Genomic DNA, 22,365 nt, shown 5'->3' with positions numbered 1-22,365 from the left:
ATTTTAACGAGACTGAACCATGAAATGGTATGAGCTTCTGCTCGATTTAAGCACATGAACCACTTATAAACATTGATTCACTTTCTGACACCCACTAATTGTTTCAGTTCAACATTATTTACAAAACCTGAGATGAGGGTAAGTGTGTTTAATTATCTATTTTACTTTAATCTTAAACCATTAACTAATAAGGATTAATACTTATTATTTTGGTATATCTTGATAATAATCGCCTACTATTTTGGTCAGAAAGGACCAGTTTTGGAAATCACATCTTTTCTTCCCACGTGTTGTTTGCCTTATTGAAGTTGTCAATCCACTGTGGGAAGACGATGAAGAGTTGCAGAGAAGATGTGCTCTCCCAACCTTGACTGAACCTCATCCTGACACATTTCTTTGGACGCTGAGAATGAATCTCCCTCCCTCCCCCTCTCCCCCTCTCTCCCTCTCTGAGCTGTGACTTCAGAGCCTCCCTCCTGCAGCTCTCATAACGCACCAGAGCCACGGGAAGTTTTTTCTGGTCATTCTTTTTGATTTCATTCCAGCTGGTACCGTGCGGGTCCGGATAGTTAAACCCTGCAGGTGAAGCCATCGCTGGTGTGAGCGGAGCGGAGACGAGCAGCCGGCTGATGTCAGAGACACGGAGCCCGCCGCCGGTACCGCGCTGCTCCGCCGCTCCACGTCCCCATCATCATCATCATCATCATCTGCTGCTGCTCTCCTCACACTTTCTCCAGCCTTCATTCACGGAAGTAGCTCTTTCTCGCCTCTTCGCCAACAACGCATCGGACTGAGCCGTGCCAGTCCTACCTGAGCCAGATCCCTTCCTCCGGTTAGAGAAAGGTAAGGTTATTCAAGGCTGATTCTTTTTCAGTGTTTTGTGAAGAAAATGTGTTTGTGGTAGAAACATTCAGGGCAATCAGAGGAAGCTGGTGTGACACTGTGACAGGCGTCTTAAGCCGCCTTTGGGTCACTCCTGTGCGTCGTCCTGGTCGCAGTTTGGCATCTGGATACAACAAGGCGACATCCGTGTGATGGATGCTGTCTGCCGGGATAAACTACAGCCTGTCCGTGTTCTGCTCGGTGGACCTCGGAAGAAAAGGTGCACAGCTGGACGTTTTTTTTTGCAGCAAGTGGTAAAGCATCCTCTTATTTCCCTCTTTTCCTTATTTGGAACAACATGCATCTCACAAACTAAGCGAACAGGACGCACAGTTTCTCCATTCACTGACTGCGTCTCAAAGGGAAGTGGATATTTACCCCCACTGATTTAAATGTGCGCTTATTTTCTATCTAGAGCACAGAGGAGTACAAAAATAAATAAATAAAAAAGCCTGTCAGACCTTTTTTTTTTTTTTTTGGTTTCCTCGCAACTCTCGGTTCCTACAGAAAACTCTGCATTTTTAAGTCTTTTCTGCATCATCAGTGTGTGTGTGTGTGTGTGTGTGGGTGTGTGTGTGTGTGTGTGTGTGTGTGTGTGTGTGTGTGTGTGTGTGTGTGTGTGTGTGTGTGGGTGGAGACTGACGTGTTTAGCCGGATTTTAACTCTGGATGTCGCGAGTAATTATTGTAACAATTACACGGTGTACGTCTTAAGCCCCCCAGACTGTTTTTTTGAAGGCCTCGGGAGGAAGCAGCACAGTGTGGGATGATTTAGGGAAATATTTGTAGGGGAGGAGTAATCCTGCCTCTGTGGATGTGACAGCAGTAGTAGCTTATATTTAAATTCCCACCCCATAAAAACACATGATCTGACCCTGTTCTCAATCCTAATGGGATTAACAGGTGACAGCAGCTATATTAAAGTTTGTTTGCATCACATATTTGACAGTTTAGCTGTACAGGCCTATATTTAAAGCTATTTTGCTGTCTTTCCGTTCAAAACTTTAAATATGTGGATGACCCTCAGGTTGATATAGCCTATTGACCTTTGAGAATAATCAGTTCATCTTGTGAGTTGTTCATTTGTCAGTGTTGTTGAGTCCAAATGTTGACTTTATATTCATTTTCTAGAGTCATTCAAACACATGAGCAGAGATTCCCTTCATTAAAAACATAAGCATCTCCGTTTTGGACATCAAAAGCATCCCTCTGTCTATTTCTCACCAGGTTGGTTTTTTTTTTATTCTTTCATCTATTATCATAAAGCTCCATAACTCTTGGTGTTCATAGCTCATTTCAAGATGAAACTGAAGGTCTCTGGGAGCTTTAAACAGTTTATTTTGGTAAAAAGAAAAAGCTGAATAGCGTTTCCTAGCTGGAAGGGTGCATGAAGTGACATCCTGCCTCACAAAGAGTTCCTCTAAAAAATGACTTTCATGTTGTCATTATGCGGGACGTATCAGCGTCATCAATCTGCTTTCATTTAAAATAGCTTCCAGTAATCTTCGTGGACAAAATTCCTCCAATAACTACAATGAAAGATGATTTTCTTCAGAATCCAAAGCCTAACAGGAGCACATCAGAATTGTCTTCGAGCAATCCAATTTGATGTGATGATAGAATTGCATGTCTTTTGATCTCAAACACTGCTGCAAAATGTAAGAAATAAGAGTAGCATGTCTGCAGATTGTGTGTTTTATAATGGTTAACAATAATTAGCATGCGTTGTGATGACCGTAGCAGCTTGCGTGTTAGGCCAGTGTGTTGCTCTTTATAACCAGCTTTGGCAGAGTTTTTCTCAAGGCTTCACACAGTAGTGAGCTATAATTGTGAACGGTGCTAAAAGGATTACGAGGATGTTCCATTGTCGCTGCCTCTCTCCATCTACATGCCTCCTGGTCATGTTTCTATGTTATGCATTTTCAACGCTCTCCCTCCAGCTGTGTGTTGAAGAATATAGATTCAATCTCGCGGCATCATCTCATGTTCTCATGCTCATCTTATGTCCTTTGTTTATCCTTAAGAGGACAGTGTCTTTGTCACTTGTATCAGATAATAAGAAGGCAGCTCATTTTGTCTGGTGAACCGACACAGCCATCAGATGAACAAAATAAAAGATTACCTCTTCATTGAAACCAACCCTCTTTCAAATGGGTTCTTTTGAATATATTTCAAAATGGATGACATTAAGCCGTGACAGAAACGCTGGTATTGTTTGTATAGTCTGTGTGTGAGTGTGTCATGTTAAAACGTGGTCTTGGAGACACCTGCTGTAGCAGGAACTACCACAGAACAGGTTTTGAATACTTTGCCAGGTGTTTTTTTATGTCTGTGGACAGATTTTGTCTCTGCGATAGTGTGACAATCGTTCAAGATGCAGTCCTGAAGTTTACAGGTGTGTAGTTGAGATAAAAATATGAAGCCAGAATTTGAAAGACCTGTGTAGTCAAGCAACCAAACCACCAACCCAAGATGGTCTCCAGTTTCACACCAAAAAGTGGATATCGTTTCAATATTTTTCGTTCAATCGTTAGTAAGTGTTTAGGCTGGTCTGGTCCAGTTTGCTTTCATGCTGCCATTTGGATAAGCAGATGCTGGACATTTAAACCATTCTCAGCTACATTTAGCTTTCTCATTCAGTCATTTATCCTTATCTTATTACTTCTGTTATTTATACTTTTAGCTAAATATTCAGCTAAGTATTTGAAACCTTTTACTCATGACTTATAGCTTCATACACAATATAACGTGCAATGAAATTCTGTTGGTCATAGCTCCGGGAAGCAACTCACAAATAGAATAAAATACATAATTTTACAAAGAAGAAAAAAAAACATACAACATTTCCCCCCCGAGCTATGAATGCCCCTGATTGGAATCACTGTGTGAGGGCTTTTGTATTCTAGACTTTCTCGACTTTCTGTGTTTTTCACAGTTTTTGGAAGTGTGAAAGGTTAATCCCAAATACGCAATACTTCAAGGCGAGGAGCTTATTTCTCTCAGGGTTTGTTTTCATCTCCTCTGATGAATCCTAAACATGTATTTTGGGATTGCATTATTTATACTGTTATGTGGGGAGAAAGCTGTTGTTAAAGATTGTCTCGGACATGTTTTTCTTTTCCCCCTTTTTTTTAATTCAGGAGAGTGATCTGAAAATGTCATCCTCTGTTAAAGTCTGCCCCGGGTCTTCAGTAACTCTAGCGGAGCATTAAAAATTAGCAACCTACCAACTGCTGTAGTGACATTACATATTCTCACCGAGAAGATTTTTCTTTATTTACAACAAAAAGGTGACTGTAGGTCAGATGCTGTGATTTCTTGCAAGCACCGTGATCATGAATAATTAGTCTGGTGTCATATTTTCTTGCTACACAGAGGAAAGCTGTGATGAGTTTACAAGTCGGGACCTCAGTGTGACCTGGTGGAGTCAAACTGTCGCAGTGCTTTAATCACATCAGACCCCAGCTTTGACCCCACTGTTGTCACCTTGTCCCTAGTGGGGCAGATAAAGACCTCAGTGATTTGTTTGTCAATATTGCCTTGTTTTGTTGGACTGAATTTGCAGTGAAATAGCTTTGATGACTGCATTCTTCTCAGTATGTAAATGATCATTTCTGTTTGTGACATTTTTCAAGGCTGCCCTTCTTTACACAAGCATAATTAGCAATAATGTCTGCACACAGTCGGAATAGCTCGAGATATCACAGCTCATTTTACTCCTTTCAGAAGGTTCCTTTTGTTTCTCACTCTTGCACATTATGAAAAACAGTTTCCACTAAACTTAAAAATGCCCTGGTTTAGTCAAAGTTTCTCTGTTTGCGTTATTTATTCTTTCCTTGTGTGATGTTTTAATTTCAAGCCATGCATGCAGAGAACATGTCAGACTGATTAGAGGAGAAAGGCGGAGATGTCTTTTGTGGTTTGTTACACTAATGCTTGGTTTACTGCTAAGTTTGTAATTTCACATTACAAACTTAATTGTCACATCCATGTATTCTCAGTTATAGGATAATTGATTAGTGTTAACAAATCCAATGAAAAGACCAAAACCAAGGATTAATTGATCCTACTAACAATTGTTGTTGGTCTACCCAAAGCTTGATTTTTCTTATTCCACTTGGCCTCTTACCTCATTTATTTTGTGTTGATTCCATATACACTGTCCTGGTGCCGTAAATATCCACAAAAGTCACCTTTGGAAAATCTTCCAAAACAAATATATTTGTTCCTGTTTGTGTATTTATTAAAACCTAGCCCAGCTGATGAAAGTATATATTTGTGACATGTTATTAAAGAGGGCTGCACGGTGGTCTTAGTGGTTAGCAGTTTCACAGCAAGAGGGGCCCGGGTTCAATTCCCAGGCTAGACAACCTTCAGTGATGTGGGTTTGCATGTTCTCCTGTGTCAGCGTGGGTTCTCTGGGTTCTCCGGCAAAATTTCCCACAGTCCAAAGACATGCAGGTTAGGTTAATTGATGACTCTGAAATTGCCCGTGGATGGTGTTAAGAGAGACAGAATAACACGTTGTTGATTTTGTCTTCTCATGTTTTTGTCGACATCAACAAACTTACAAATATTGCCAGCTTTATCCTTTATCAAATAATAAATTAATAAATATTTAAAAAAAATTCTAGATTAGAAATTGCAAAATAAGAATACTATTCTTCTTTGAATAGCAATCAGTTTGGATCAAATACCTTCAATAAACAGGTGAGAACAGTCCTGGCCGCAGACCAGCTGTGTCCAACATTCCTGTCCGACTAAAGAGCCACTGGTCACAACCAAACACCTCAGGCCCTCTGTGAATAGAAATATCTCCGTTCCCTGTCAGGTGGCTGTCCCTCCTGAGACCCAGATGGACGGATAGTTGTTGTACAGCTAGGAGCATCATCATCTGGAGCTCTGTGGCCGTAGGATAGGAGTGCTCAGTCAGGCAGGCTGCAACACTCCCATCATCTCCCTGCATCTCTCAATCATCCCCACCCTGAGCTGAGAGATGGCAAAATGGACAAATGGGGCAAGAATGGGGATGGAAAAGCAATTTACAAACTCCATAAATTCCTGAGCCTGAGGTACCTATCCTTTGCCATCGTGACTGCGAGCTATTATTTAGAATCTGGTAACCGATGCTTTCCTATTAACATTAAATGGGTTGGTGTCTGCCGGTTGTCTCCCCCCGACACGTTTATGCCGGTTATTTACTGCCCGGCACTGCAGGCCTTGCTCTGGGAGCTGCTCCGAGGACCTCTCACAGTGTGGCAAGTCGTCCTTAATATGGCAGCATGGGGGGGGTGAGGGGTGACCGCTCGGTTAATTACAATTTGTAACTAAGAGTAGAGTGAATGCTGTCAGTGTGTTAGAAAGGGGATCCATAAATGACACAGAAAGAGAAAGCATGCGAGTATGAGATGGATATTTGAGTTTGGATTAGTGCTCTGTGTGTGTGTGTGTGTGTGTGTGTGTGTGTGTGTGTGTGTGTGTGTGTGTGTGTGTGTGTGTGTGTGTGTGTGTGTGTGTGTGTGTGTGTGTGTGTGTGTGTGTGTGTGTGTGTGTGTGTGTGTGTGTGTGTGTGTGTGTGTGTGTGTGTGTGTGTGTTTTGCCAGTTTTCTCTCAATCCTCTTGTTTGTGTGTCAGCTTGTTTGATTGGCCACGCTTGCAGAATGGATTTAAGCATGGCAATTTTAATCAATCGGTGGGGTCACCACATTGTAATATCTCATCAAGTATTATTTAGGTTGTTGTGAAATTTTGTACAGACAGTCTCATCATTTCCAGGAGATGAATGCTATGATCCCCAGACTTTTCCTCTTGTGTAACCATGAGGCTGATATTTGTGGTTTTAATTTAAATGTCTCTACAACTATGGGATGAATTATCATGAACTTTAGCACAGATATTTATGTTTCCCTCAAGATGAATCATGATAACTTTGGTGAACTTTTCATCCTGCACCATCCTTTAGTCTAAAAATGTGTTCAATACTTTAGTTTAGCAGGTATTTAGTCATAAACCAATGACATTCCCGTCATCTTCAGCTGTACTTTGTCTTCAGTGCTAATTAACAAATAGCCTTTAATAGCTTGCTGCAGCTTGCTCACATAGTAAACATTAAACCTGCTTAAAATCAGCAAGTTAGGCTTTCATTTGAGCTAAACTTCTGCTGCTAACTTCAGCCTAGACACGCTGTAAAAGAGATGATATATTTTCAGGCAGCAGTAAAGTGAGCTACAGATGTGAAGGTGATTACATTACAGTCATTTAGCAGATGCTTTTATCCAAAGCCACTTACAGTCAGTAGTATATTACATATCATTCACCCATTCACACACCTGATGACAGGCTACCATGCAAGGTGCCCCCATCAGACTCTAACTAACATTCATGCAACATCCAGTCTTACCGATGGCAAGCCTTCAGGAGCAACTTGGGGTTGCTTGTCCGAAGCCGGGTATCGAACCACCGATCCTCTGATTGGAGAACTACCTTGCTCTCCACTATGCCACAGCCGTTCTTAGTCCGTTCTTAGTCCTGTTGTCCTCTCCGCCAGAGATACTAGCTTTAGTTGTTTTTGCCATTTCTTTCTGCAATTGCCAGCAAGTGATACATTTCTGCTTTTATGCTGAATAACACTCAATTTCCCCTTCTGACAGCAGCATGTCACAGTTGATGAATTAATCAACATGGGACAATTAGTCAGTGGCAATTGATTCATGGCTTCATTTCAAAATAAAATCCATTGTATACAAAATCCTCCACCACTGCTTAGCGATCGCTGCAATGCTTTTATAGTCCATTCTAGCTCGAGATAAAAGAGGCTCATTTAAAGCGAAGCTACAGCTAATCCGTTCAAATGGACCCTCATATATACAACTTTTCAGGATGGATCTCAAGCCTGTAGAAGACATTCTGGTCAATAACATTACATCAGCAGTCCTGTGCAGCCGCTCCACCCTAATTGGACTTAATGGCTCCTGCAGTGAGTTCAACGTACGTCTTGTGGCTGCTGCCGAGTTTGTTTCCCCTGGTTGCAACTTCGTTTTCCAAACTGTGTTGAAGAACACAAGCGCTGCTGTATCGTTTCCACTGAATCTTACTTTGGTGAAGTAAACAGATAGCTCTTGTATGTCAGCTCTGGTTAGGCTAACGCAGCGTCTGCTCTGCACTGGTCACACTTCATCTTCAGCACATGTGCTAGATGCGCTCCAATTGAAGCCGACATGTTCTGATGTTCTGATCAGCGCCGTGTCAAGTCTGGCAGTTTGACCTCGGGTGTGTCCTCCACTGCTTGGTCACTCAACTCCCATCTTTTTTTTTTTTTTTTTTTTTTTTATCTTGGCTGGCTTCTTAAAATTCATGGAGCACATTGTTGATATTATGCAGCAGATGTGTGTTGTTTGTGGCTCTGGCTCACACCTCGGATAGCGCTCGTTTCTTATTTTATCACTTATCTTTTAGATTCAGGAAATGGGATGGGCTTATTTGGATAATTGCCATGACTCACCTGGTTTCAAGTCATCTTGGAGACATAATGGAGTATTTATGGCAATTTAAAACCCCCTCTGCCATATACAAGATGATGAACTCATTAGAAATCACTCCTGATCTTCCCCTTCTTCCAGTTTAACCTTCAGGCTATGAAGGAAGAAAGCTGCTAGACACTATTTTCTGGCAAGGCATCAAAGCAGGTATTTTATCCGTCTTTGAATTAAACATTTTCTATGTATTGTTCTATGCTAGATAATGTTTAATGTTGTAGTTTGCATGGTTGAAGGAGTTAAAATGTATTAATAAGATTTTAAATCTTATTTAAGTGGAACATTGTGGCAAATATATACACACTTGATTTTGTTTTTGTTTCCTGGTATGGAGGACGCTTGTAAGTCTTCCTTGGCTTTTTTCCTCCGTTTCTACCTGGGTGTTATTTTCACAGTTTTGGCCATAATAACATTTTACTCGCCTGCACCATTGCACACATAGACGGCGAGACGGCGACTCCACTAATTACAGTTTCACAACGGTAGCCATTAGTGCGACCAACACAAGCTTTAACCCTGTCACTTCAACAACAAATAGATTCTCCAGAGATGTAATCGTTCGTGTGTGTAATTCTGTTTCTTATGGCCTCTCTATTGAGGGGACCGGGGTTGGTTTTCACTTCCTCACATCATCCAGTGGCCACAGAAATCTCCTTAATGTAGAGTGTAGGATGATCTACACGTTGCCCTCCTGCCTCTGTCTCGATTTATTTTCTCTGCTCTTGATTTTGGCTCTTTGTGTGCAGGTTCACATAAATATGTGAGGCCATCAAAGTGAAATTACTTACAAACACATTAGTAATAATGATGATTTGGATTATCAGCCATTTAAAATAAGTTCACCAGGATTTGGATTGTACACTGCATTTACTTATAAGCTAAAGTTAGGCATGTGATCCAGTATAATGAATATGTTCTGTTTTTCAACTGCAAAAACAATGTGTGTGGAACTAATTGGCATAGTTCCCATGAGTTTTTAAAGTCAGTACACATCACATATTATAACAGGAGATGTTCAAACACCAGCTTTTTTTCGGAGATATGATATTGTTCTCAAAGGAAGCTTACCTTCACTGTTTCAAGCCTGTTTCACCTTTGACCTCAACCACCACTGCTGGGTGTGATCAGAAGTGTACTGTGTTAAACCTGTAACCACACCCACTAGTGACATCACAGCACCCTGACACACCTTGGGGTACACTTCTACATCACTAAAGCAAGGTGAGAAGTTAAACCACTGAAGGTCATCAAAACAAGTTATCAGCTATTGTTAGGTTTGTCTTTCAGTTTTGTTTTGTTATCACAGTGACTAACAAACTGCATTTAATGAGGATATGTATAGAAAACCGGTATGAGACTCAGAAGAAATAACTCCAAGTTGAATTAACTTTGCAGAACCATATTGGCAAATAAGATGAGCTGTATGATGCAATACAAATAAAAAGTTAGATCTATTTGCACAAGTGACCTCAGAAGTAAACTGTTATAGATTTTTATACTTTGTAGTCTTTTCAGTTTCATCTCACCACGCTGTTGTCTTTCTGTGCTGAATATTCAGTCTTTTTAAATTTATTTTCCCATTTTAACAAAAGAGCTTATGTTTACTTCAACACATTGCTGAAATATTTAATAATATTTCTAAGACAACAAAGAACAATGGATAATCTAAGCTGTAACTTAACTTCACGGTGTATTTATCTGATTCCAAAAGAAAACACATGTCGTATGTGTTAATACAACGTGAGTCATTTATTAATTTGAGCTGGGTTGTTTGGTATAAATCAGAGCTGCTTCACACAGATGCGCTGAGTTCATGACATCATATTGTGCCGTATTTAATAGATAATGAAGCCTGACTGGTCTATCATGATGAAATCATGATGAAATCACACTTGACTCTCTACCCTTGTATGTCACCTTGATAATAATTGCTGTTCTCCAAATCTATTACTACCTGAATCATTTTTACCTATACTCAAAAGCTGCAGATAAAGAATTGAGAACTTATTCAGAAGCCTCTGCTCTGACATTGTCTCAAAAAGCCAATGAAATGTGGTTTCCCCTTAAAATGAGGTAGAGAAGCACCTAATGACTGTCTACATTATTCACAGTCCAGAGGCTAGTGTGGCTCCTCCTGTTCAAGCTTAATTGAGCACCAAGGAAATGCCTCTCTTTACTGAATGATGAAATAGGAGTTTGACTTCTCCTCAGACAATAAAGCGGCAGGCGTCTCTGTCCTGTTTCCAGCGGAAAGAGGAAAGAAAAATAGTACAAAATTTTGCATGCATGTGTGGGTGTGTGTGCTGTATGTGCGCTGAAAGCACAAACCGGTCGGGTCGATGCAACTTGAGATCCGAGATCATTTCTCAAAGCTGCGTATTTCCCATCTACGAGGCTAATGGCAGTCTCTTAGGCTTTATGATTTATCAAACAGAAAAGGTCACTACAGCAGGCTGCAATTAATTCTGTCTGCTTTTATTCTGTGCTGCTCAGGGTGCTCGCTTCATTACTGACACATGCCATTACATGGGGTGTCTTCAGGATGGGAGCACAAGAGGAGGTGGTATTTATATGAAAAAGCACAGTTCTATATCCAACACCATTTAATGTTAAGTTGTTTGTAGTGATGCTGGGTTACTGTGTTGATCCTTGTGAGAGCAGCCTTGAGACAGAAACAGAATGTTTATTTTTCTCCAGTTTATCTATTGAGCAAATGATAGAAAATGTCATTTTTTGTTGTCATCACATAAGTGAGCTGCTTCTCCCTATACTTGACATTGATTGATTAATAGACCGACTCTTTCTTCCTCTAGTATCCTCTCTTTTATTCCGTCGGAAAATAATTGAATATTTTGTTGAGTTCTTTCTACCTGATTCTTTACAAAGTTGTTTCACCAAATGTCAATTAAACAAATCTCCATACAATACAATACAATACAACTTTATTAATCCACAAGGGCAATTTTATTTTGGAAAACAGACACATCACAGACAGACAATTTACAAGCAGAGGAGCTAATTTTGGATGCGCAATTGCTATTACTAAAAGTCATAATAAATAATAAAAAAACAAGTAAATGAATAATTTTTACAATATATACAAAGCGATCAAACTATTTTATATTGTTTTTGTAAAATGCATTGTTTTTCCAGTTATGATGATAACCTGCCAGAACTTCATGAAATTTGTTTAAACCATCCAAAAAACATTTTTTGTACTAGAAACCCTGAACTCGGATCCAACCAAGAAGGAGTGAAAGGACCCTCAGACTGCCATGCTAGCAGCTCAGTGAGGCTGCACTTAAGCACAGCGATACTTGGAGCTAAATGCTAATGTCTGCATGCTAACACGCTCACAATAACAATGCTAACATGCCAGCTACAATGAATTTGTCTTCTATTTTGCCCTCAGTTGATTTGTTGCATTGAGGTAATTTGTTGTCATTTTGCCTTTCGGTTACCTCTAGTTGTCACTTTTAATACTGCACCACAAATTCGTCCCTCAGGTCTAAAGCAGCGAGTAGGCTAGCTGATTTAGGGTCGCATGGCAGAGTAGCACACTCGGATTAAGCTAAATTATTACACAATACGTTGTTTTTGTGCATTTACGTATTAAGCATTTTTGTTTTTTTGTTTTACTCCTTATTCATAAAAACACGTTCAAGTCTTGATGCCATTGCGTTCATGCAAGAGTACACAACAAAAAAAGACAATGAATATTCCAAACAAATACGATAAAAATACAGAATATTACATGAGAGTTAATCAGTCTGGGTTAACAAGGGTGATAACTTTAAGGATAGTTTTTAGCTTAAAAGAATCACTTGACTTAAATAAATCTTCATAAACAAAAGTCAAGTAAATATACTCCCTGTTGTGGGTTCCCCCCACAGCAAATACAACAGCCGTGTTCTTGGGCTTCTTTCCATTTTGCTACTGTTTTCTGATGGCAAAGACATCCCATTTTAGATTAGGCACCTTGCCTTAGGCAATGTTTATTTTTGTGATGTTTGTGCTGTAGCTTGAATGATGAAAATTCTCAAGTTATTTCAATATGTTTCATAAAGCCTGGCTATAATCCTTCTTAATTAACAGCCAAATCATTTTCAGTGCCTTGTGGCTGCGTTTTGAACAAAAATAGTCTTGCTTCTACACTTAAAGCATCTCATCAATCTGTCTTGTGAGCCGATAGCCCCCGTACTTAGTTCCTATGGAAACTGCAGTGTTAGGAGTTCAAACTTATTGCTATGCAGACCAATCCAATAGTCAGTGAAATGTTACAAGACTGCAGAACTCTTTACCCTGTAAGACAGTGGTTCTTCATGTTAAATCCTTCTTTTAGGCTCAGGGCAGCAGGTCAGTGATCTGCAGGCGGCGAGTTTAAGCCATCAGTTTTTCTTTGGGCTTCTTTTCTAAAGATCCAAGTGCTGTGGAGGAGACCTGGACTAAACCACAGAGATTCAGATGTTTGATTATTTCACTGGCTTGACCTTTCGGATCCTCTCCCATCATGTTGATATTTCCATGTGCCAGTAGATGCTGCTGTAAGCCTTTGCTCTTAAAATATTAAATCCTGACAAGCACTCCAGAGATCCTCGTTCGCATCGCCAAAGTTGCACCTAAATCATCCTGCCACCCCTCGGTGCTGCTCATACAAAGCTTTGCCTTTCTTTCCGGATTGAGGAGTTTTTCTGACTGGTTCTTTGTGCTCGACGCCTCGGCGGCTGTGTCTGTACCAGGGCAAGATGTTTAGTATGTGAGGAAAATGCTGATGGTGCCTGCTCTTTATTTTTAGAGTCAATCTCCTGTTGGTGCTCAGTCTTAGCGAGGAGGCAGTGAGTCATGTTAAAACCAATGAATGTGAACTGCCAAACCCCCATGGTGCGATAGGAAACTCGCATCTCTCGACTATATTGCTCAATGGTATTAAAACCTCTCTTTTCTTCAAAAGATGTTGCTTTGATCGGTAAACATCCGGCTGGTGGATTCTGTGGCAGCTTTGATTTATGGTGTTTTTGCCATGGCGTGACTCTGGGTAAGGACTGAATTATTTGGCTTCATTTGGCTTTCTGCAGCGCAAATTAGTTGGAGCAGGATCTTCGCTAAACATTTCATACACCCACTCAGTCATCAAGCAGTGCCATCTTTCTTCTCTTGTTGAGGCATATTTGCTGTTCACCAAGCGGGTGGCTGAAGACATGCACACAGTGCATATATTACAATAAGTACACATGAATTTAGTTAACTTATGAAATGAACATTTTCAGATCTTGAATCAACATGTCCCTATAACTAATAATTGTCAAGGTGTACGAATACATTCTCCTTCCCAATCATTCTATATTAACGGTTTTGTTTAACATTTTTGTGTATTTTGTCTTTATGCAAATGTAGTAGAGCCAAGGTTATTCTTTGTCTTACTTTAATATTGGAGGTATTCATGTTCTAAGCTTATGAATTGCGTTTCCTGTAATGCTTTGTGAGCCATAAACAGTAACTACAACATTGCCATTTATTCCGTGAGTTAACTGTTGGCGATGGTTATATCATTTTTTATGCTTCCCTCTATAGCCGTGACTGAAGCCATTCTTTTTTAGGGTTTACCGTCCGTATGTCGTTCCATTCTTGTGAACGCAATAACTCAAGAACACCTGGTGGGAATTTCTTTGAATTTGGCACAACGGTCGACCCAAGGACTCAAGGATTAACTGATTAGCTTTTGGAGGTCAAAGGTAGCTGTGACCTCCCAACACATGTTTGTAGCCATAACTCAAGAACTCATAAGCCAATTATGACAATTCACACAAATGTCTTAAGGATAAAATGATAAAGTGATGACATTTTGGACAGACAGGGATGTAAGCTGCAACATGACTAGTTGGTTAAGGCATTCAACCGCAATGCATGCTGTGCAATGCATGCATTCTAGTTTTAGTATATATTTGTTTATAGCTTGATAACTTGGTGCCATTAAATGTATGCCAACATTTTTAGGAGATTTATGTATGTAAATTTGCGATGGACATTGGTGATGAAAAGTGCAATCACATCGAATCTAACAGTACGTGTATTGTGTTGAGATTTGTCTCTAAGGGTTTTAAATAACCTTCATTGTTTTTCAGAGCAGCTGGTGCTTCTGCTGACCAGATTGAGAAACAAATCAAATCAGGGCCAAACTGCAATAACTTATTTCCTGTAGTTTTTGTTTTTTTAACCACTCACTCCCTTCTCATAATTTAGTTGTAGTACATTGTGTTACAAATATATATTTCTTTACAGCTTCACTTCTGTTGAGGTCAGAACTATCCTCTGTCATAAAATAGTTCCTATATTTTAAGTGTTTCTACAGACTTTGATACCCCAGATCACATTTCACCCTCAGGCCTTGAAAACTCATAAAACTGAAAAGCCATGAGTTATAAAAGCAAACTATATACTATATATTAAAAATCACTATCCTTGAGTTTGAGGCTGCTGAAGCTGTCACTAGTGAAGACAGCTCTGCAATATCTGAAGTAAATGTTAGATATTAGGACCAAAGGGCTGCTTTCAGTCATGCTGGAGTGATTTACTTATTACCCTGAGCTGGTTTATTACTATTTTGTTATTGCTGATTGAAATTCATGCAGCAGTTGGAAAACACTGGCACTGTTTTTATGGTAATTATGGAGCCACCACAGCGATCAGTCTTCCTGTGATAAAGATGTGTCAGACTTGGCTTATGATTGAAAAATACCTAGGTTGGACAGTTGGAGGAAACAAATTAGGAATAAAAGGTGTGAAGTTGAGAGAATAATTTTAGAACGTTGAATTAAAAGCTGCTTCATAACAATACGGCAGCCAATTTTACTGCTGAGAACGTTTTGCAACAATTTGAGAATTTTTGTCCAAACAACATTTTGAAAAATAATCAATGCCTTTGTCCTCAGTGGGTTGAGCTGTTATGGGCTTTTCTCAGGTCTAAAAAATATATCTTGTTCAACTTCAGATTCCAGTCTGTCAGAGAGTCAGTTTTAAAATGCTGCTTCTCTATTATAAGTCACCATGGTTTAGGACAAAAATACATCTCTTATCTTCTGCTACAGGTCCACAAAGATCTGCCTTGACTCTTATGACTCCTCTTTTTTTGTGCTGTTTTTAAATCTGAGCTATACATTTTGTTTGATAGGTTTTTTTGTATGCTTTGACTTTTTTTTCCTGCTGTTTAATTACCTCCAATGTCATTTATTCTGATCCTTTAGTCTGTGAGTTTTATATAAATAATTTGAAATAACCTGTGATGAAATGTGACGTACAAGAACAGTTGCCTCACTGTGTGTGTGTGTGTGTGTGTGTGTGTGTGTGTGTGTGTGTGTGTGTGTGTGTGTGTGTGTGTGTGTGTGTGTGTGTGTGTGTGTGTGACACTGTACATTTGATAATACAAAACAACTTTCCAATCGCCCCCTACTTCTTGTTTTGAAGTGTTATTGTAGTGTTTATTTATTTGAGAGACCATAAGGCTTTTTTATAATAATGAAAATTGTTATTGTAATTGAAATACTGTATTACACAACTGTAGAACTGTAGAAAAATCAATAACAATTATTTTACAAAAAGTTGTCCGCACTAGAGACTGTGCGTAAGCGTGATTCTGAGTGTGCATAGATTCTGTTCTCACCTACGAACAATCACAAATGAGAAAACATTGGGGATTGTCAGTGTCGGTGGGTTTTAAGAAGAAATTTCTACTTAAGGTGAATGATGCCCACTGAACCTCCACATAGTCGGCCTTAGTTCGGTCAAACAGGACCTTCTTGCCGTGAGCTGATAGTGTTAACCACTCTGCCCTGATACCGGTTAATGATGAAGTATTCAAGGTTTCAACTCTACATCTAATGGATTGGAAGTACTAAGTGGTTTCCTCAAAGAGGCATTTGTTCTTAGATCTCAGTCCATATGCAAATGAGCCTGACAAATAAAAGACATGAACTTTAGATCGCTGCAAAGATTAATCACTGATGTTTAATTAGCTGAGTAGCGTGCAGGGCTGCTGATAGATGGATGGATGGATGACAGAGTGAAGCAGGTGCTCAGCTATAAAGATACTGACCTCAATAGTACCTGACTGTTTATCCACTGCTGTCATTGCTACTATTATTCTGAAGACCAGTCTTTTTCTGCATACTCCAGACTCTGAATGCTTCTTGCATAGATGCAGCCTTAACATCAAAACGTATCTCTGGAATTCAGACTGGCAGTCCTCATCCCTGTACTCTTTCATGCCCTTATCCAAAACACAAGAGATTTGGCAAGGCTTGTTTCACTCGATCTCTTTAATGTGGTCTTGAGAGGAAATTCAAAGAAACAGACAAGAGTTGTTTTTTTCATTATTTTGAGTAAGGGGTTAGTTTGTGCCCGAGTGTGTATCATCTATGGAGAGAAAACAAGAAAGAAAGAGGAAACAAAGAAAAAGGAAAGGCAGAGAGACAATCCTGAAATTAAGCTGCCCTGAGACGAGTGTTGGGTTCTGCATTTGGGACTGAATGCATCAAGTCTGGTTAGATTCAAATACAACTGTGAGCCAATGTGTGCAAGTGTTTTCTCTGACAAAGCTTATCTGCATCACGCGGCGGCCTTGGGCTGTCCAGGTGAAGGAGAAAGTCTTAGAATGAGGACGTCCAGCGGAGGTGAAGATATTATGTTATTATTATTATACACACATACACACAGATGCAAACTTTTAATTACATTTGGATTACTTCTACACTTCAGAGAGTGTAGCTGAATAACACAATTCCAATTTCCAGTCTATTTGGATATTTGGATCCATATTTCACAGTCTGGTGGGTAGAAGTTGTGGAGAGGAATGCAGGAAGCAGAGAGGAGGACTGTTGTTTATATATATATATATATATATATATATATATATATATATTCATATTCACCCAAGAGCAGTTTAAAATAACTACATTTTTCTGAAATGCAGCAAATTGGACCATCCGACGAGCACCTTCGGTCGTTATACTAACAACCTTGAATGCACCTTGAAATGACTTAAGGAGTGTAGTTTGTGTTGAGATGTTGTTTGTATTGGTCACGGATAAGTTAAGCAGAACATGTTTCCAGAGCACTTTAGAGGAAAGTAGCTATAAATGATCTTTATGCGTCTTAACAGATGCAGAGAAGTTTTGAATAATGGCAAAAATAAATAGCATCTCAAGACTATGTTTTGCTGATACAAACCTCAATCTACATCAACGTATGTTGTAATTGGTGCCTCTACCAAATATTGACATGAAGAGGATGAATATTCATGCAATAAATCATTATTGGTAAGATCAATTTGTTTTTCACTTTGACACATTGGCCTTTTCTTTTGCTCAATGTAAAAAATCTGACAAACTTCAGATACAGGAAGAACAATGCTAATTTAATTTGATTCTGTGACATTCAGGTGGAATCTCCCCTGTTTGCAGATGATATTGTCATTTTGGTTTCATCTGATTGTTTGCAGCTGAGGATAATGGACATCAGCAGTCAGAAATCTTTATTATTTGCTAGATTCAATAAGGCTTTTCGTGGCGATATTCTCTATGAAAATTAGAGATTTAGGAAATTACTGATGCTTTTTAATTTGGAGCATTGTAGTGATGGAGGTCCTGATGGAAGCTGCTGCCACTCTTTTGCTGTTGTTTCAAGCACACTGACTGGGAGGAGACTCTGGGGTAGACGGAGGACATGCTGGAGGGATGACACTCACGGCTTCTAGGCGTCCCAGCAGTGGCGTAGCTAGGAGAAGGCCTGTGGTGGCCATGACCGCCCAAGGCCAAAGCCTGACCCTTCAGAGCACCATAATTCTGGATCACTCCTTTCTTTTTGTGCAGAACCATTTCTCCACTGCTGGAGCTCAACTGGGGAAGCTTTTTAGCAGCGCACCCATCTGTCTGTACCGCCTCCCCTACACACAATGCGTTCAACTCACTCGCTCCTGGACTTTACTGCTGAGCACAGCAGGATTCGTTTTCCATAAAACTAGAAAACAGCCTCACTGTCCGTTTCATTTTTCCCTGTGATCATTAAAACTGATCCATCTACGGAGGTGTCTGAAATACCAATGTCTTGTGTGTATGTGAGTGAAATGGTGTCTCCATCAGCATTATGTGGGATTAGATGTCATTTCTGTCGGTAGAAAAAGAGCAATTTATGGAACATTTACTCTCTTCACTGCTGTAGAAGCAGACCTGCATGGAGAAGACTGTATCTTTTATAGGCTGTGTGTGTCATCACACCACTTAGCCACCAGATTTGTAAGACCTCCTGTCAGTCCTGCCCTGAGAAAACTTTGTACAATGCAGTCAGATATGTGCAAGTTATTTTGCTGCAAAACAGCAGGAATTTCATGAAGCTGCAGGCTTTGAGGTTTTAGTTTGTTGTGTTCTTAATGCATTTACAACTTAGCTTCATAAAATGAATAGTTGACCTGAAAGTCATCACCTACGGTTATTAATAGAATATCTACAATATAATTTGTTTTAGCAAAACAATTCACCACTGCCTGATTTCTGACCAGTATAATTGGAATAGAATAATGTTTTGAATTAATAATGAATGCTTTTAAACCTTAATTGGGAAAAGAAAAACTAACAGATTTTAGCATCATCAGTCCCGCCCAGAGGAAAGTGAGAACAGGGACACAGAAACCCAACTCCAAACAGCAGAGAGTCAGGTACAAGCTCCAGAAGTGCTGAAAGCTGCTTGTAATAATATGAAAAATGAACAATATATAAATAAATAAAAGGGCACTGTTTCTCTCTCATTGCCTGCACGTCCACAAGACTATTGGGGGCGTATTTCACAGCAGACACACACACATACACTTAAGATATTATTCCAACTTCAATGCTTAAAAAATGTACATGGGTTTATTGATCCCTCCGTGGTCTCTATTATAAATAGTTTTCCTGAGATCTGGTTGTATCCCAGCTTATTTTAAACATGCAGTGGTAAAGCTTCTTTTGAAAAAACTAACCAAAAACTATAGTTCCTATTTCGTAGCTACCTTCTATGTTGAAAACTTTGGAGAAAGTTGTTGCCGAACAGCTAATTTCTGACTTGACTAAACAAAACAGTTCATATAAATTCCAATCTGGTTTCCATCTGAAGTATATGAAACTGATCGAAAATGACACATTTTTATGTCTTCTGATGTGGGTGAATGCTCTGTTTTGGGGCTGCTGGATCTTAGCGTGGCCTTTGATACTGTAGATCACGGCGTCCTGACTGAAATGCTCAGGGGGCGAGTCTCCGGGAGCGCCCTGGACTGATTCTCGTTTTTTCTGTGTTGCATGGTCAAAACATGTCTGAAACTGCTGCTATTTTTCTGTGGTGTGTCTCAGGGTTTATAACTTGCACAGCAGCTCGATTTTCGTGAGTTCAAAGAATGGCTGAATCACATATCAACAGAAAAATCAATCTTGTCAGGCTGGTAAACCAGAGCACGAACCAATGAGCGTCCTGTGATGAACTAAGGGCGTGGTTTAGGTGTTTGCGATACGACAGCGAGGGGCGACTGACAGCAATGGCGGCCCTTAAAGAGGTTGGCGTTAATGCTGCAGCAGCATCAGTTATGTCAAAACGGGCAAGTATTTCTTTATCGCTAGAAGAGCAAAGAACAGCACTGAAGGCTTTTCTCAATGGAAAATATCTTCTCTTAACTGGCTTCTGTAAGAGTTTATTGTCAGATCCACTCACCTGCCACGTATTTTTTATGAAAGTCTCTGCCCCTTTTTCCAAACAGTTAGTAATGACGGCTTCTCAGATTGTTCTGTGTAACAAACGATCTGGTGGTCAGTTATCAGGGTTCTGTCTTGGGTCCTGTATTTTTTGCTTTGCTTAAGCTTCCCTTAGGTCATATATCTAGCAAATGTAAAGGTATCTCATGTCGCCGATGCCATCCAGCTGTGTGTGTCTTTTTAAGCCTGAGGAGACCGACAAACTGCCTGTTTTGCACAACTCTCTTTAAGGACTGGATGACAACTTTTTATTGCTAAGTGCAGATAAGACTGAGGTCCTTATCGTTGCTTCTGACAGCAGAGTTCCTAAGGTTGCTCAGTGTATGGGGTTCCTTTCTTCAGCTTTACAGTCTAATCTTAGAAATATCTTTGTTGTATTGGATTAGACGCTGTACTTAAATCAACATATCAAATCGTTGACTCCCACATGTGTCTTTTATTAAAGAAACGCTAGTGCATTTTCCTTTCTTGTTCGTGATGGACCGGTATTGCTGCTTGCGGAGTTGTCAGGACGCTTGGCCGTACGGAAAGTGTGCCCATTTGTTGTTGAGAACCGCTCATCGCTGGTTGACTTCAGGAAAGTGAAGAATATATATATTTTTTTTTATCTGCTGCCTCTGTTGAATCATTTAAAAATGACGATCCTATTTAAACTGGCCTTTGTTTTCCCTTGTGCTGTCCAATATGTGTGTGATTCTGTGTGCTTTTAAGGTCTGATGTTTATGTTTAATTTCTTGTTTCTTTTTCTATATTTATGATCTTACTTTTTTATATTCTTTTATCCTTGTGAACTGTGCCATATTAAATTCACTTAACTTACTTAATTACATTTTAGACATAAGAACACATATCCTACCTCTGTAAACAGCTGACCTTTATACAATGCTGAATCTCCCCAGAAGCACAGAAGTGAGATGTTGAAGGACTTTTGGGTTGCCCTACTTCCCCTTCTTCCACTACAAACCTTGACCAGGAGAGGTGACTAAACATGTTTTGTTTGATAGAAACATTTCTTTCCATCAACCAATCCTACATGAAAGCAATATCCCTCAAACGTAGTCTTACCTTTTCATACTGTAATTTCCCAGAATTTGTAATAGATCATATTTATAATTGATGGTAACCTTCATCTTGACTCCAAAGCACTTTTCGTTCACATAAACACTCACTTTCGTGCATTCACACCTCTGTCTGACAGCCACAAATGGCGAGTGCAGCGTTACTGCCATCATAACGTGAAGGTCATCGTTCATGCTGTTGTGTGTTTATGGATCATATAATCATAACCCGAGACGCCCTTAACTCTTTTTGTTTTTATCATACAACATTTGAACTATAAACCTTGACTTGGAAATTTTACTAGAAGTATATTGATGATAAAAGATTTAAGGGTGAGCGTCATGTCAGGGTCTTTTATCAAAAGGAAAAGGGAGCTATTAGCGACAATATGTCTATTTGGGACAATATGTGGCATACATAATTTATGCCTTATTGTTTGGCTACAGTTTTATAATTGTGGCTGTTTGGATCGCAACTGATTGAAGTTCAGCCAAATGTAAGCGACCCGACTGACTGTCTAACCTTTATATCGTTTATTCATATCAGTATGTGCGATCTGCACCACGCCAGATAGTGATGTCATTTTTATGTCGCCTTATCCAATAATAGTTTTATTGTTATCATAATTGCTTTATGTCTGAACCATTCACTTTTTAATCACACAAGGAGTCGTATCTATTCACAGGAAACCCAACCAAACCATATGGAGCTCATTAGATATCTGAGGGCATGAGAGAGCCTCATTCATAAATGTTATTCTTATAATGGGGCTCAGAATTTTCTTGGTTAAAATATGCCACAAAAACAGAAAATCGAGAATTAAGAAAACCAAAGATCCGCTTCAGAAAATCACATTAAAAGTAGAAGTTAACACGTAACCAACGGCCATTATGACATAAAGCTAGTACATACTTTTCAATAAGTTAACTCATAATTTCCCATCTAATAGCTTAAAAAACTTAGATATTGAATGAGATTTTAGTCATTTAGCATCAAAGCTTTTTTTCTTTTTCAAGGATGATGCAGCAACCAAATAATACTCAACTTTATCTGGTGGTTAATAAAAATACACGCCAGCTTTTATTTCGAAAACAGGATGGACCTTAACTTCCAGGTCAA

The sequence above is a fragment of the Anoplopoma fimbria genome, chromosome 4 (genome assembly GCF_027596085.1).
Source record: "Anoplopoma fimbria isolate UVic2021 breed Golden Eagle Sablefish chromosome 4, Afim_UVic_2022, whole genome shotgun sequence".
In the NCBI taxonomy this organism is placed as follows: Eukaryota; Metazoa; Chordata; class Actinopteri; order Perciformes; family Anoplopomatidae; genus Anoplopoma; species Anoplopoma fimbria.
This window is presented reverse-complemented; position numbering follows the sequence as displayed.